The sequence below is a fragment of the Aotus nancymaae genome, unplaced genomic scaffold (assembly GCF_030222135.1).
Source record: "Aotus nancymaae isolate 86718 unplaced genomic scaffold, 86718_ANA_hifiasm-v0.15.2.pri h1tg000059l, whole genome shotgun sequence".
NCBI lineage: Eukaryota > Metazoa > Chordata > Mammalia > Primates > Aotidae > Aotus > Aotus nancymaae.
The window spans coordinates 46,753,891-46,770,941 of record NW_026988473.1 but is presented as its reverse complement, the minus strand read 5'-3'; the positions used below and the strand labels follow the sequence as shown (position 1 = coordinate 46,770,941).

The 17,051-nt window shown below is 37.8% G+C and overlaps 1 pseudogene; it reads left to right on the top strand.

Moving 5' to 3' along the window:
* Positions 1–400: 400 nt before the first annotated feature.
* LOC135270256 (5S ribosomal RNA) lies at positions 401–522 on the top strand (annotated as a pseudogene).
* Positions 523–17,051: the final 16,529 nt, after the last annotated feature.

Genomic DNA, 17,051 nt, shown 5'->3' with positions numbered 1-17,051 from the left:
GAAACCGTAAGCTCTTTATATGTAGTGAATATGCCTTATTCATCTTCACAACTCAGCAGCTAGTACAGGGGCTGCCATAGAGTGGACCTAGAAAAAAATGTGTAATGTTTCAGGAAAAATTGTGAGTAGTAACATTACACTGTTATAAATTTTGTGGATCTAATGTAATACCTAGACAAAACACTAAAGAGCTATCAAAGAAGCACATTAAAGAACAATATGGAAAATCAAAATGGGATGCTAAGAAATGACCAACTAACTCACAGGAAGGCAAAAAAAAAAACCCAGAAAAACAAAACGAGTGAACAAACAGATGACAAAATACAAAATGGTAGATGTAAGTCTGAACATATCAATGACACTAAATGTAATAGTCTAAATACACCAACTAAAAAACAGAATCTATGGCTATACCACCCTGAATAATGCACCCGATCTTGTCTGATCTTTGAAGCTAAGTAGGGTCAGGCCTGATTAGTACTTGGATGGGAAACCACCTGGAAATACCAGGTGCTGTAGGCTTTTTTTTTTTTTTGAGACAGGGTCTTGCTCTGTCAAGTAGGCTGGAGTGCAGTGGCTCACTGCAACCTGTCTCCCAGGCTCAAGCAGCTCTCCCACCTCAACCTCCCAAGTAGGTGGGACTACAGGCACTCGCCACCACACCTGACTAATTTTTTTCTGTAGACATGAGGTCTCACTAAGCTGGTCTTGAACTCCTGGGCTGAAGCTATCCACCTGCTTCGACCTCTCAAAGTGCTAGAATCACAGGCGTGAGTCACCATGCCCAGCCGGTAGGCTTTTTCAAGACAGCAATTGTGTGTTGAAAAAAATTTTTTAATAAAAACAGTGGATTAAAAAAACATAACTACATGCTACCTATAAGAAAAAAATTTTTTTTATAAAAATAGTGGATTAAAAAAACATAACTATGTGCTACCTATAAGAAACTCACTCCAATAATATAGGCAGGTTGAAGGTAAAAGGATGGAAAAGGTTGTATTCATTTCCTATTGCTACTATAACAAATTACTACAAACTTAGTGGCTTGAAAGAGTACAAATGTATTATCCTACAGTTTTGTAGGTCAGAAATCTGATACAGGTCTTACAAGGCTAAAGTCAAGGTATTGGCAGGGCTGCACTTACTTCTGGAAACTCTGGAGACAATTTGTTTTCTCGTCTTCCCCAGCTTTCTAGCTTCTACAGGTCAACCACATTCTCTGGCTCAGGGCTCCCTTTCTCCATCTTCAGAGCCAGCAATGACAGGTGAGTCCTTTTTATATCACATCACTCTGACCTCCTCTTCTGCCTCCTTTTTCCACTTTCAAGAATCTTGTAATTACATTGAGTCCACCTGGATAACCCAAGACACGCTCCTCATCTCAAAGTTCTTAATTTAATCACACCTGCATCGTCTCTTTTGCTATATAAGGTCACACATTCACGGGCTCTGAAAATCAGGACATGAACATCTTTAGGGTCATTATTCTGCCTGCAACAAAGATATATCATGTAAACTTTAATTTTAAAAAGGCAGATGTGGTTATGTTAATATGAGATAAAGTAAACTTCAGAGCAATGATTATTACCAGAGATAGAGAGGGATGTTACATAGTGGTAAAAGGGCCAATCTACCAATAAAGAAGAAAAGGCTGGGTATGGTGGTTCACACCTGTTATCCCAATGCTTTAGGAGGCTGAGTCAAAAGGATCACTTGAGCCCAGGAGTTCAAGATTAGCAACGTAGCAAGCCCCTGTCTCTGCAAAATTTGTTAAAAATTAGCCAGGCATGGTGGTACATGCCTGTAGTTCTAGCTACTTGGGAGGCTGGTATGGGAAGATTGCTTGAACCCAGGAGTTCAAGGTTGCAGTAAGCAATGATCACACCATTGTGTTCTCTCCTGGGTGACAGAGCACGAGCCTGTTTCTAAAAAAGAAAAAACAAAACAACAACAACAACAACAATTGGGAACAATCTTAATCTTGTTGAGAACTATCAATATCAACATGTCAACAAGCATGGCTAATGGCTATCCTTCTCATTACTTCTATTCAACATAGTTCTGGAACTTCTAGCCAAGACAATAAGGCAAGAAAAGAAAAAGCATAGAGATTGGAAAGAAATAAAATGGTTTTTATTTAATTGCATATGTAGAAAACCTCAAAAAATCTATTTTAAAAATTAAAAAAAATCTAGAAGAAGTTTTTCAGCAGGGATGCAGGATATGGAAAAAATATATAAATCAATCATATTTTTATATATTTGCAATGAACACATGGCCACAAAAATACAATACCATTCATAGTTGCTATAAAAGCAGGTGTAAATCTAACAAACACGTACAAGACTGGTATGCAGGAAACTACACAACAGTGATGAAATCAAAGAAGACCTAAATCATGGAGAGAGAGATATGCTCCATTCATGGATAGAAGGTTCAACATAGTAAAGTTGTCTATTCTACCCAAATTGATATTTTGGTTTAATGCAATTCCTATCAAAATCCCAGCAAGATATTTTGTCAATTGTATCATTCTAAAATTTATAAGGAAAGAAAAAGAAACCATAATAGCCAAAGCAATTTGAAAAAGAAAAATTAAATAGGAGGTAACTCATTTTACCAGATTTCAAGACTTATTATATAGCCACAGTAATAAAAACTGTAATATTGGCAAAGCAATAGACACATAGATCAGTGGAACAGAATAGAGACTCATACAAATATGCCCAACTGAGTTTTACAAAGGTACAAAAGCAATTCAATGGAGAAAAGAAAGGCTTTTCAATAAATGATGCTATGGAGAAATTGAACACCCATACACACAAAAACCTAAAACTAAGACTAAAATCTCACATCTTACACAAAAAGTAACTCCAAATGCATCATGGACTTAAATGTAAAATGTATAATTACCAAACTATTAGAAAAAAATAGAAGAAAATCTACAGGATCTAAGGCTAAACAAAGGGTTCTCAAACTTGACTCCAAAACTTGACACCAAAAGTATAAGCCATAAAGGAAAAACTGATAAATTCATTAAAATTATGAGCTTTTGTTCTGGGAAAGGTCCTGTGAAGAGGATGAAAAGACAGGCTATAGACTAGGAAAAAATATTTGCTAACTACTTATCTGACAAAGGACTAGTATCTAGAACAAATTTTTTTTTTTTAACTTTCAAAACTAAACAGTAAAAACAAATCCAGTTGGAAAATGAGCAAAAGACATAGACATTTCACTGAAGAGGACATAGAAATGGTAAATAAGCATATAAAAGGATGTTCAATATCATTGGCCACTAAGAGCATGCGAATTAAAACCATAAAGAGATACCACTACGTACCTATCAAAATGACTAAGGTAAAAAATAGTGACAACACCAAACATTGGCAAGGATGCAGAGAAGCCAGATCATTCACACATTGCTTTTGGGAATGTAAACTGGTATAGCCACTCTGGAAAACAGGCACTTCCATTAAAAAACAACTAAATATCCAACTACCATATGACCCAGCAATTGCATTCCTGGACATTTGTCCCAGAGAAAGAAAGCTTATGTTCACTCAAAAGTCTGCATATAAATATTTATAGCAGCTTTATTTGTAATTGCCAAAAAGTGGATGTCCAGATGTCCTTCAGTGGGCAAAATTAACTGTGGTATATCCACACCACAGAAGATTACTCGGCAATAACAAGAAACAATTAAAACACACAACCTGAATATATCTCCAGAGAATTGGGTTGGAGGGAAAAAAGCCAGTCACTAAAGGCTATACACATTGTACAATTCCATTTATGTAAAATTCTGGAAGTGACAGAATTGTAGACATGAGAGGTCATATCAGTGATTGCCAAGAAGGGCATGGAAGCAGAGGGGAAGGGGATGTGGCTATAAAAAGGCAACACGAGAGATCCTTGTGGTGATGGAAAGGTTTTGTATCTTTGATGCGAATATTAATATCCTGGCTGTGACATTATACTATAGTTTTCAAAATGTCACCACTGGTGGGAACTGGGTAGAGGGTACATGGAATCCTTCTGCATTGTTTCTTACAACTGCATGTGAATCTATCATAATCTCAAAATTAAAAGTTCAATAAAATTTTTGACATCGTTCATTTAGGACTTCTAGGCAAATTAAGAATAAGCCCTTATAGTTGTATGATCTTTACAGTCTTAAAGGAGGTTTCACATTCATCATTTCCCAGAACCACTGACTCATTCATTCATTCATGAGTCACTTAAACAAACTCAGGCAATCATTAAAAAATTATCTATCAAGTGTAGTGCTTAGGCTCAGATTACAGTTATAAACCCTCTAATTCTTTCTCTCAAGCTGCTCGGTCTTTTCATCCTCACTAACTACCTGAGGTAAGTAGAGTGGGTATCATCATTTTGTTTTGTAACTGAAGAAACTGAGAACCAAAAGGTGTGTGACTCGTCCAAAGTCACACAGTTACTTTACCATGAGGCTAGCAGTAGAATTGGAGTCTTCTCCTTGTCTAAGTTCTCTCCATTTCACCATGTTAAAGCAAAATGGTAAAAATACAGGCTCTGGAGCTCACATAGGCTCAGTTCCACCGTTTATTAGCTGTTTGCCTTTGGGTAAGTCAATGGCTCCAGACCTCAGTTTCTTCTTCTGTAGAATAGAAATAATAATAGTTCCCATCTTACAGAATTCTACAAGATTTCAATATGTTAATACATGCATTGTGCTTAAAATTGTACCCAACACATAATAACACCTAAAAAAAAAAGTTGTACCTGACATTAGATATTGCCCATACATCAAATAAGTAACATAATGGAAACTATAATCATATAGAATTAATAGCTCATACAAACATATGGCATGTCTTCTGTAAGTCTTTCAACTGTCATTAAACATCAATAAATATTCATTCATTGCTATGAGGAAAATGAATAGAAATATTTACGATTTCTGTTTGAGAGAACAGAGAAGTAGCATGCTTGGTAGGGCATTAAAATGTCTCAAAGACAGAATTGAGACTGAAGTTAAAAGACCCTTTTCTTCATGATTATTTGTAAGAAAAGTTAAACATAAGACCCATTTCAAACTGTCTCATAGTGGCCACAAAGGGAAGCTGTGGTGTCCATTCCTCGTTTATACCTTGTAATTATCTCCTCCCTACTGTAACTGGTGACCATATGTCAGGATGTGCACGTGTTTTACACAGACAGATGGGTGAGGCATAAAGGCCATAATCAGTTCCCTCCCATAACAATACCCTATTTTTTCACCTGCCCAACAATCATGGATTAATTATGAGACTCGTCTCCCCAACAGGTGGTGCCTGTGATCCCATGGCCATATCAGATCCACCTTCAAAATCAAGCAGATAAACAGCCTATCCAGAATTTCTAGTATAAACGTTCCTCAGCTGCATATGCAAGCAGGTAGGGCAGGTGTGGTCATTAATTTACCAGACTGTTCTTTGACTCGGTATTTCAGTGTCTGGTGTCTGTTGACAGAGTTGACAAGGCAGTTCTAAGCAACCCCATTATGGATGTCAACTTACGTCAGGCCATGCTAGATCTAACATTCAAAGATTTGCCTAACCATTTCCAAGGGGGACACTGACATGATCCCTTCTCTCCTCACTACCTTCTTGGAGGCACCTGGCACTCACCAGTTTCCCTGGTGGCTTATGTCAGGGATGCCTCAGATAGTCCCAATTTCAAATGTTCTCTTGGTCAATCACACAAACTATCGGAGCCACTGAAGCATGTACCTTTCAGCCTGTCTCTTGTATCTCTAAATGGCACAAAAAATCTTTTTCAAACTATGTGTTCTAAGATTCAGAAAATAAAATCACCATAGTTTAAGGCCCAAAGACTAGAAAATAGTTGGGGTTAGATGTAAAAGGAAAGCAAGTTATTTTTCAGCCATGACACTGACAAAAAGGCATGTAGGATGCTGCACAACCAAGGAAAAGCTCATAGGCAGTGGCTTGACCTATAAGCTAAGCTAGCTGCTTTCTTCATGGAAAACGACTCTTACTTGAAGGACTGACAGTCATTAGGATTTGGGTATTTGAAAGACATTTTCTTGAAAATGAATTAAGCGAGCTTCTCACTTCGAGAAAAACAAATGACTTATTTATTTGTCAGTATCAAAAGTTGAGCTGTCAAATACGAATTAGAATTTTGGAAAACTTGTATCAACAGCTCTGTGACTTTTACAAATGTGAGAGATGAACATTGGGACTCACGAGTTTGAGTGCGATCTCCAAGGGGATAGAAAAGAAGAGGGTTGTGAAACCCTCTTAGAGGATGGAGAAGGGGAAAAATGCAGAAAGAGAGGAGATGAAAGAAGAGTAGTCAGGGAAGTGGAAGAAGAACCAAAAGAGAGTCACAGAAGACAAGAGAGGGAAGAAATCAGTAACACCAAAGGCCGCAGAGAGCACCCAGCATTTGTCTACACAGAGGACTTGGCCAACAAAGCATGGAAGGCAGTGCATGCTGGATTCTGTTTTTGAAAAGTGCTGAGATATCTGGCTGGCAGGCCCAAAAGGGATGTGGGATGTGGCCTGTTGACGAAGCCAGAACATGGGACCAGCTGCTCATTGGTCTTTGCGTACGATAGCTCAGGCAAGATCCAGAGCTGAGATTAGACTTCAGGTCTTCTTGTTTCCGGCCCAGGACTAGATTGTTAATGCCTTTCAGAGCTGTGTTTCGTGCATCTAACATTTGAAACAGATGTTGTGAAATCTGGGATTTCCAGCTTTGAAGTGAATTAATATGTTAACCTCCCATATCTCAGATGCGTTCTGAAGAAACAGAACTAAATGTGATACAAGGTTAGAACATCAAACTGTATGATCCAACTAACCTGGACCTGCTTCTGCTCTAAGGTTCCTCCAGCAAGGGGTCACAAATATTAATAAAATATAACTCTGCCTCTCAAAAGCCTTGGTCACTAAGTACTTAGGTTCTCACTGAAAACCTCTACTGAGCTCTCTTGAAAGAGTCCTGAGAAAAGGTTTCACAGGTGCTTCTCAAACCATCAGTGCTGAAGGAGCAGGATTTTTAAATCTCCAGCCCATCACGAATTGATGCTTTTGTAAAATGCAATCAAAGTGGTAATTTGAAAATGACTGAATGAATATATAATACAAGTCCAATATTTATGGCTAGATTCAACAAACAAAATTAAATTTCAATAAATATTATCAGAACTAGAGTAACATAGGAGATTTTAAAATTGCAGAAACTATACACATTGAAATTGTGCATATGTGAGTAATAAAGAAAATCATTATGACATTTTTAACTTTTGTTGTTCTATAATTATAATTAACACTTATGAGTAAAATATCGTTACCCATAATAAACTCCTATACTCACACTTTGAATAGATAATATAACAGTTTTAATATTTGACATTTTTAATGCAAAAAAAATGAGCTTGTTGCTCCCTTATTAACATATTTAATCTAGGTTAGAATGATGAAATATACTCACAGAGGATAATGTATATCTAAATCATTTCTACGTTTGACTTGATATTATTCAAAATAGAGAAATCAGTCTCCCAGAGGCCTGTTGACAGGATGGAAGAAGAGATTTAAAGCAATTTTAGAAAGCACAGGATATTAATTTTTAACCTTTACACAAAATGAAACAAATGATGCTGTATTTCAAAATTCATCTTCAATCCTTTAACAGTTGCCAGTTTCAACATGTCCTGCAGAGTTTATTAAATTTAAATTATCTTTTCTATTTTAGAGACAGGTTCTAGCACTGTAGCCCGGGCTGGAGTGCAGTGGCACCAGGACAGCTCACTCCAGCCTCGAACTCCTGGCCTCAAGGGATCCTCCTGCCTCAACCTCACAAGTATCTGATATTATAAACCACCATGCTTGCCTCTAAATTATCTTTTGATAAAAGAAATCGATTCTTTATACTGGGTCTTCACTTGGTGGAAAATAAAATTTCAAAACATACTTTCAAATTTGATAAGTATTCAGAGATAACTTTTCACAGACATGCAGTAACAAAATAATCTCTTCATTCATAATTGCTGTTACATTATGGAATATGTCCTAACAATCTATAGAAACTCAGTTCTTCCAAGTTTCTAACTTTTTTATTCCCTTAGGTTTTATCTGCCATTGGAAAAAATGCTGCCTTCCCACTTTGCATGGAGTATTATGATCATTAAAATTATCAAAATATCAGACAAATAAGCAAGTCTGGTTATCCAATTCGCATCTTTTAACAGTTGACCAAAATGGCTTCTTATCTTGCAGAAACACACAGTGTTCATCCCATAGTCAAATATGCCTGGCAGAGCTTTTCTTTTCAAAAATCATTGACCTCGGCATGCAGCAGCAGTCATTTATAATCAGCTTCCATATTATTACGTAATAAAAAGAACAATAAAATTAAAATATTAGCTTTTACATGATTCACAATTTTCACTCCATAACTAAACAGAATGTTTAATTCAGCTTGTTTTTTTAACAGCAAAACTTTTTCAATGAAGGAAGCCAGGTATTGATTTACATTCTGGCACAAGCTTCTGACTCTGAGTAACTATGCCATAATGTCATTGCAAGGAACATACTCCTACCCAACACTTAAACTCTAAATCACATTTGATTATAATGGGATTCTTCATAATTATATAAAGTTCTGGGCTAATTGAGTCTGTTGAAAGAAAAAAAAATTACTTCTTCATATGACCGTCATGTTCTTCAAAACACACCAGTATAGGCCAGGCATGGTGGCTCACACCTGTAATCCCAGCACTTTGGGAGGCCAAGGCAAGTGGATCACCTGAGATCAGGAGCTTGAGACCAGCCTGGACAACATGGTGAAATCCTGCCTCTACTAAAAATACAACAATTAGCTGGGCGTGGTGGCGGGTGCTTGTAATCCCAGCTACTCAGGAGGCTGAGGCAGAGAATTGTTTGAACCCAAGAGGCAGAGATTGTAGTGAACTGAGACTGCACCATTGCACTCCAGCCTGGGCAACAGAGCAAGACTCTGTAAGTTAATTAATTAAATACAATAAATAAAACACTAGTATAAATATTTTTAAAAATTCACCATGTTTGCAATATCTGTGCTTTTGTCATACATATTGCAAGCTTTTTATGCTCTGTGAGTTGGTTTTTCTTATCATTAGTTAGTTTTTCAGTACATTGAGCTATGGTATTATTATTATTATTATTATTATTATTATTATTATTATTTTGAGACAGAATCTCTCTCTGATGCTGAGGCTGGAGTGCAGTGGCATGATCTTGGCTCACTGCACCCTCCGCCTCCTTGGTTCAAGCGATTCTCATTCCTCAGTCTCCCAAGTAGCTGGGATTACAGGTGTGCATCACCACACCTGGCTAATTTTTGTATTTTTTAAGTAGAGATGGGGTCTTGCCATGTTGACCAGGTTGATCTTGAACACCTGTCCTCAAGTGATCTGCCTGCTTTGGCCTCCAAAAGTGCTAGGATTACAGGCATAAGCTGCCACGCCTGGCCAATGGCATCATTTTAAAACAGCACTTGAAGCATATTTTTTGCCACAGATTTGCCAAACATTTATAAGCCAATATCTTTGGTGGAATCTCCCAGCAATGTCCTAGCAGCTGTAAGGGTCTTTTAGACTTAGCAACTTGAAATGCTACTTTATAAGATACCTGTAAAGTACTAATGATTATGTGAAACATTGAACATCTGCTTCTGTTAGCTTTTTAATAATTACATTTTAATTTCAATATTTTTCAAATAAATCTTTTTTGTTTTATATGTAAGTCTCACTTATTTTTGATGGGTTAATTGCTTCATTGCATGGTACATTTCTATAAATGAAAACACCATGTTTTTAAGCACTTTATCATCAATTTAGGCTACAAACCTGTACTCAGCATATGATATATCATATTTCCAAGTAAAACCAGTATGAATGTGTTTGATCTTCAGTTTTTCAGAATCACTCCCACTATTACCATTTGGTTTATTACTGCTACATTCAGAAAAGTTGTATCATTTCACGATGAAACCGTCCAGTGGAGCCTGTTTTGCCGTCTGCAAAATAAAGTTAACAATAAATAGTACAGCTTTTACTTCCGTAATTTAAGTAAAAATTTAAGTTTTAAAACAGCCTTGATTAAAAATTAAAATGATCATAAAACTATTTTTACAATCTTACATTTTCTCAGATTTTTATAAACCTTTGGGTTACAGTTGATAGACCTTAAAATATCACATTATTAATGTGGTCCTATTGCACTAGTCATGTGATTTCTCACACTCCCTGTTCTACAAGACAAGTCCACAGATTATGCACTTGGGTATTGCAGCAATGTCAAAGTGCTATAAAAGTTTCTAAATGCTGGCTGACAATTTTTTGTTTTTTTTTGAGATGGAGTCTTGCTCTGTCGCCCAGGCTGGAGTGCAGTGGTGCAATCTTGGCTCACTGCAACCTCCGCCTCCCAGGTTCAAGTAATTCTTCTGCTTCATCCTCCCAAGTAGCTGGGACTACAGGTGCCCACCACCATGCCCAGCTAACTTTTTGTATTTTTAGTAGAGACAGGGTTTCACCATATTGGCCAGGCTGGTCTCAAACTTCTGACCTCGTGATCCACCCGCCTTGACCTTCTAACGTGCTGGGATTACAGATGAGAGCCACTGCTCCTGGCCAACAATTTTTTCACTTAGCATGTCACAGACAGATAAATAATTCATTAACCCACATGTGTAGCAGTGGCGTATACATCAAAACTTCATTAAATCCTCTTTAATCATCTTTAGCTCTCTTCTAAAAGTATAACTCTCTCATCTTCTCTATCCCACAACCTATTCCTCTGATATATGTTCCCTCCAGGCAAATCCAGCTACCTTCTTAGTAAACCATTCCTTTTACCTTCAGCCATTCATAACGTCTTCTACTCTTTCCGGCTCAGCAGAGCAAAACTCTCTTCCTCTGGACTTGCTGTTCTTTAGAGTATATATACGCGTGTGTATGTGTGTGTGTGTGTGTGTGTGTGCATGTGTGCACGTGCGCGTGCACGCTGTGGGAGGAAGGTGGTTGATCACATTGTTTAGAGACTGCAATACAATTGTAAATACAAATATTTATAATTTAGTGATTTGTTCTTGTAACAACATTATATCATAGAGCAAAATTGAAAACTAACTGAGAAAGCACTAGAAAATAAGTAAATGAGAATATAATTTGCAGGAACAGTATTCAGGTATTAAAGTGAATTAAAAGTACCTGGTAAAAACTACAGTTACTGCCTTTGTTTGAGTGAGGATTTTTCTACTATGCCTACATATTTATTTTTTTAAAAATAATAAGAACATACTTCTTTTATATTTTTAAAACTATTTTTAAATATAAGATGATTTAAAAGAACATACATTTTTGAATGTTTGCCATGTTCTATGGTCTCTGCCAAGGAAATCATAGACTAACAAACTGTATCACTTATGATTTGTAAAGGATGATGCCTGTGATTTTCAAAAAGCCCATTATAGAAGTTAAGAAAAACATTATCAGGATTCAAATAGAAAAATGAGGCAAATATGTAATCAGAAACTTATTTTTTAAACAATGTCGAAGTCCACAGGTAGGAAATCCTCAGTAGGCAAAAAATTCTAGTTAAAGGAACTGAGACATACCTTTTTTAAATCTCTAAATTACTGAAAATGTCAAGCAGTGATAAATAGCAATGCTGTGGAGATTGAGAGAGGCTGGTTCCCCCAGACACTGCAGGTGGCAGTGTAAACTATAACAAATGTCTATATTTCAGAAGGTCTTCAGAGTTCCACAAATATTTTTAAAATGTCCATTCATTCTTTCGTGGTGGAATGGAATTCACACTTAGCCCAATCCACCATTAACTTAGATGTAACCTGTTTGCCAGTCAGCTGCAAGTTGATTTTCTGTATTCCGTAATGCTTCTAGTCACACACTTTATACTGTTTTGAAATGATGCAATTTGAAATGATGTCAGGAAAATTCCGCATCTTTCATTTCCTCTACTTATCAGCAAATCTAGGACAGGTATAGAGGTGGTCAGAAACCTGTTGAAAATGCTCCACCATTATCTGGGGACCCAGGCATGTACATGGTGATTTAAATTGTCAATTAAACATTGCCCAATATCCTTCTCTGGAATTCTTGCTCAACAGGAAACCCCCAGTTTCTGCAAAGAAATTAAAGGTAGTGATAGAGGCTTCTTTCAGCCCAAGCATTTAAGAAAGTCATTTCTGGAATTCTCACTACTCTCTTGGAAGTCAGTGAAAGACAATGTATTTCATACATAACTTGGTAAAGTCTGCCCTCTACCGTTCCTCATAGTAAATGCAGCTAATATCCACAGATGTATTCTATGTTTCAGATGAGATGAGATCCTAAACAGTTTTGTCTACAATTTACTGGGCACCTTCAATATGCCAGGCAACTAGTAGATGTATAAATGCTTGATCCCTGTTTAATACTTACTATAGCTCCATGAGGCAAGTAAAGTGCCTTTATTCCTATTTCACATCTAAGGACACATGCTCAGAGAGGCTAAGTAACTGTCTTGAGGACACAGCTGATAAGTCAAAGCTCCTGGATTGTAACCTGGTCTGTCCAGTGATAAAGCTTATATAGTCTTTACTCTATGTCACATTGTCTCCAATTTGCTTCTATTCTGACACTTTAAAATGTAACTCTAGCCATATATTTACTGACATTCATTATTGTTTTAGAAAGCCACACAGACACAGAGTCAAACACAAAATTGGTCAGAACACATATGAAAGAAAAGACAACCATTCAAATACTTACTCGAGGAAGCCTTCAGACTTTGTGAATGTGCTTTCTTGTTGCATATAATTCTTCCTGGTTAGATGGGCATTCAGGCCACAGCATCTCAGTGATCCCAATAAGATGCATCTCAGAGCTGTGCCGTTGCTGGATATCGTCTGGCTCCATGGGGTATGAATATTTAAACACTGGCTACTGGTATTGCCATAGGAATTCAGCAGAGCTCTGTTGAAATCCTCAGCTGAACCACTTAAACCAAGCAAACAACTCACCTGCAGGCAGTGTGTCCCCAGCATCTATCAGATTGTCAGAGAACCAGAAGAGTCTGACAGAACAGTTTCTAGGGTCACTGATCTACATGTGAGGCAGGGGGCTAATCGTTTGAATGATGTGCTCATGCTACTGGAAAACCAGTGGGTTCCCTATATGAGTCACTTCCAAACACCCTCAGCTGCCAAAGGAGAGCAGATTTGTTCTCCTCAAAACGGAGGAAGTGAAAGAAGGGCAAGGGCAGCTTCTATAAGATTCAGGAATGCTGAGGTTCCCATGTGGTGTCATTTCAAATGGCAGGGGCGTGGGTGATATGTGTCTGTCTTCACCTAGTAAATGAAGACATTTTCTTATCTTGGGGACTTGGTTGCTATGTATTTGAAACATTTCACCATAGAAACAATGTAAGGTCCAGCCAATCCATAAAATTCATTCATCGTTGAAGAATGTCATTCTTCACTCATATATTCAGACAATCACGTTGTGATGATGGAAATAAATGCAAAAATATTTCTGGGGAAAACCCACTCCAGATTCCAACCTAGACCTTAGGAGCACATAGTCCTTCTTGTGGTGGAACCAGGAGATTCTTTTGTGTAATACGCTTCCCTCCAACCCCCTTCACTCACACACATCTGCTGGGCAGGGACAGCAGGAATTCTCCAGCTCCAAGTCACTGCTGGAGCACCCTTGGCCTGGGGTGGGGGCAGCAGTATGGGAGAAGGAGGGTGAGGAGTAGAGAACAGGAGGGAAAATTGAGAACAAGCACTGAGGACATGTGGGCCGGGCCTTTTGACAGTATGACCCTCAATAGCGCAAATTCTATGGCTAGACCACTATCTAATCCCTCTCTTTTCTACTTCTGGTTTTAAATCTGGCCTAGTCTCCAGGCCCAGCCACACCTAGAAAGCAAGAAGGCTATAGGTTGGGTTGTTTAGGGTCTGTGATGGTTAATACTGTCAACTTGATTGGATTGATGGATATAAAGTACTGATTCTGGATGTGTCTGTGAGGGTGTTGCCAAAAGAGATTAACATTCAAGTCAGTGGGCTGGGAAAGGCAGACCCACCCTTAATCTAGGTTGGCACCATCTAATCAGCTGCCAGAGTGGCCAGAATATAAGTAGGCAAAAAAATGTGAAAAAAGAGACTGGTCTAGCCTCCCAGCTACATCTTTCTTCTGGCTTTCCTTGCTCCTCAGCCTGTAGACATCCTATTGTGGGACCTTGTGATCGTGTGAGTTAATACTTAATAAATTCATATATATATATATATATATATATATATATATATATTTTTTTTTTTTTTTCTCTGAAACTCCTTCACCAGGTAATGGATGGACTGTCTCCTCTGACTGATGGCCACAGCTCCATTCCAATGTCCCTCTCTTGCAGCTATTCTCTTTGGGTTCTAGTAACCCCTCCCTTCTTTTGTTCCTTCAGGCCTAAGGGTGGTAATGGCTCCTTTTTCTTGTTAGCCCCAGGTGTGTCACCTTGCCTTCTGGTTTCCATTAACTCTTATAAATAATTCCTTTCCTAATCTCTGTTTATTTAACCTGTTGGATGGCGCATAACATCTGTTCTTTCCCATACTAGTCAGGGTTCTCTAGAGGGACAGAACTAATGGAATATATATATATATATATATATATATAGAGAGAGAGAGAGAGAGAGAGAGAGAGAGAAAGAGAGAGAGAGAGAGAGAGACTATCTTTCTGTCACAGAATCATCATTTAATTTTTTTAAATAGATTCCAGTTTTCTGGTAAAATTCTCCACATTGTCTTTTATTTCATTGAACTTATTAATCACAGTCATTTAAATCTGTGTCTAAAATTTCATATGTCCATATCACTTGTGGGCGTGGGTCTGTTTCTGTTGTCTATATTGTTCTCTTGATTTGAAGTACTTTGGTATTCTTTTGTAATATGGCTGAAATTTTTTGATTGAATGATAGACATTATGTATTAAAAGCTTTAGAGATAATTTGAGGCTCCCAATTACCCTCACTGTCTTTAGAGAGAATTAAAATTTTACTTTTGGCAGCTAGTTTGAGTAGGGGTAGGGCTTGTCAGTTTTCCATTAGCCATAACTCTTGAGTTATGGTAACTTCTGGCACCTCAGCTAAATGTTTGATGTGTTTCCAGGCTTACTTTCATTCACTCATTCTTTCTTCTTTTGGTTGGTTTCTTTTGATCTCTAATATGTATCTCTCCAGAATCCTCAGATATCTGAGAGCTCTACTCAGCTTCTCAGACCTTTACCCGATTTCTCAGCATCTTGATCATTCACTGCTTACAGATGAGCAAATTATTCAAGTGAGAAATATCAAGCTCACTTTATAGCACTTTACTTAGACATTTTAGTCTCCAAATCTTGGCTGCCTTTATAGCTTATCTCTCTGATGTCTTCAAATAGATAATTTTTTAAAAAATCAGTTCTTAAGTTGTTTGGGGAAATAAGTTCTGATACAAGTGGTGAGTCATAATCAGAAGCAGAAGTAACCTGGGGAGATTAAATAAAATATTTGGGCCCCATGCCCATATATTCTAACTTAATTGGTCTGGAGTGGAGCCCAAGCATTGGCATTTTTAAGAGGCTCCCAGTTATTCTAATGTGCAAACAAGATTGAGAACCACTGGTCCAAAAAAATTACAAACTGATGGCAATAACCAAATATCTTCTTGGACAGAGGAATATTAAATCTATAGAGTGTTAAAAAAATTTAAACTATTTTCCAACATTTAAAAGCTGGAAGATTTTACATAAAATCTAGATGGTAGGTTTCTCTCATATACTATAACTAGAAGCTCTGGGGGCTCCAGTTTCTCATAAGGAGCTGTGCTGAATAGCAGCTCTTTCCCTCAGACAGGGCGTGCAGTTTCCAGTTTGACACATCCTCACAAATGCCTTTTGTGTTATTCCTTGTTCACTTCACTCATTTACATTATTGGCTTGGTCTTGTAATGAAGGGCTAGAACTTCATTGTTTTCTGTATCCTTTACCCTGATTTATTTTTCTTTGTAGCATTCATAACTAGCAACGTTATATTATAAAGGTGTCTGTTTATGTTCTCTATAGAATGTTCTATGAAGGCAGGGACTTTGTTTTGTTCGCTGCTGAATCCCCAGCATTTAGAACATCACCTGGCATATAAAAGACTTGGAAGTAATATTTGTTAAACAAAGAATCACACAAATGTTAGGTTTTGGTCCTTGGTCTAGGGATAGAAGCTTAAACACTAGGATGGGAAACTGGCTTTCTTGAAGTAGGTGTGTTAGTCTATTTGTGTTCCTGTAAAAGAATACCTGAGACTGAGTAATTTACAAAGAAAAGAGGTTTAATTGGCTCACTGTGCTGCAGGCTGTGAAGGAAGCATGGCACCAGCATCCGTTCAACTTCTGGTGAGGCCTCAGGGAGCTTTCAATCATGGTGGAAGACAAAACAAGAGTGGGCATGTCACATGGCAAGAGAGGGAGCAAGAGAGGGAGAGGAGAAAGTGCCATACTTTTTTAAACAACCAGACCACATGTGAACTCAGAGTGAGAGCCCACTTGCTACTGTGAGGAGGGCACCAAGACATTCATGAGGGATGCACTCCCCATGACAAAATGACTCCCACCAGGCCCCCACCTCCAACATCAGAGATTACATTTCAACTTGAGATTTGGAGGGGACAAACATCCAAACCATATCATTCTACCCCTGCTCCCTAAATATCATGTCCTCATATTGCAAAATACACTCATCCCTTCTCAATAGTTACTGAAAGTCTCAACTCATTTCAGCATCAACTCGAATATCTCAAAGTCTCATTTGAAACTCAAGGTATGTTCCTTCCATCTAATAGCCTACAAGGTCAAACACAAGTTGTTTACTTCCCATATACAATGGTGGTACAGGCATTGGGTAAACATTCCCATTCAAAAAGGGAAGAGTAGGCCAAAAGAAAGGGGCAAAAGGGCCCCTGCAAGTCTGAAACCCAGTGGGGCAATCATTA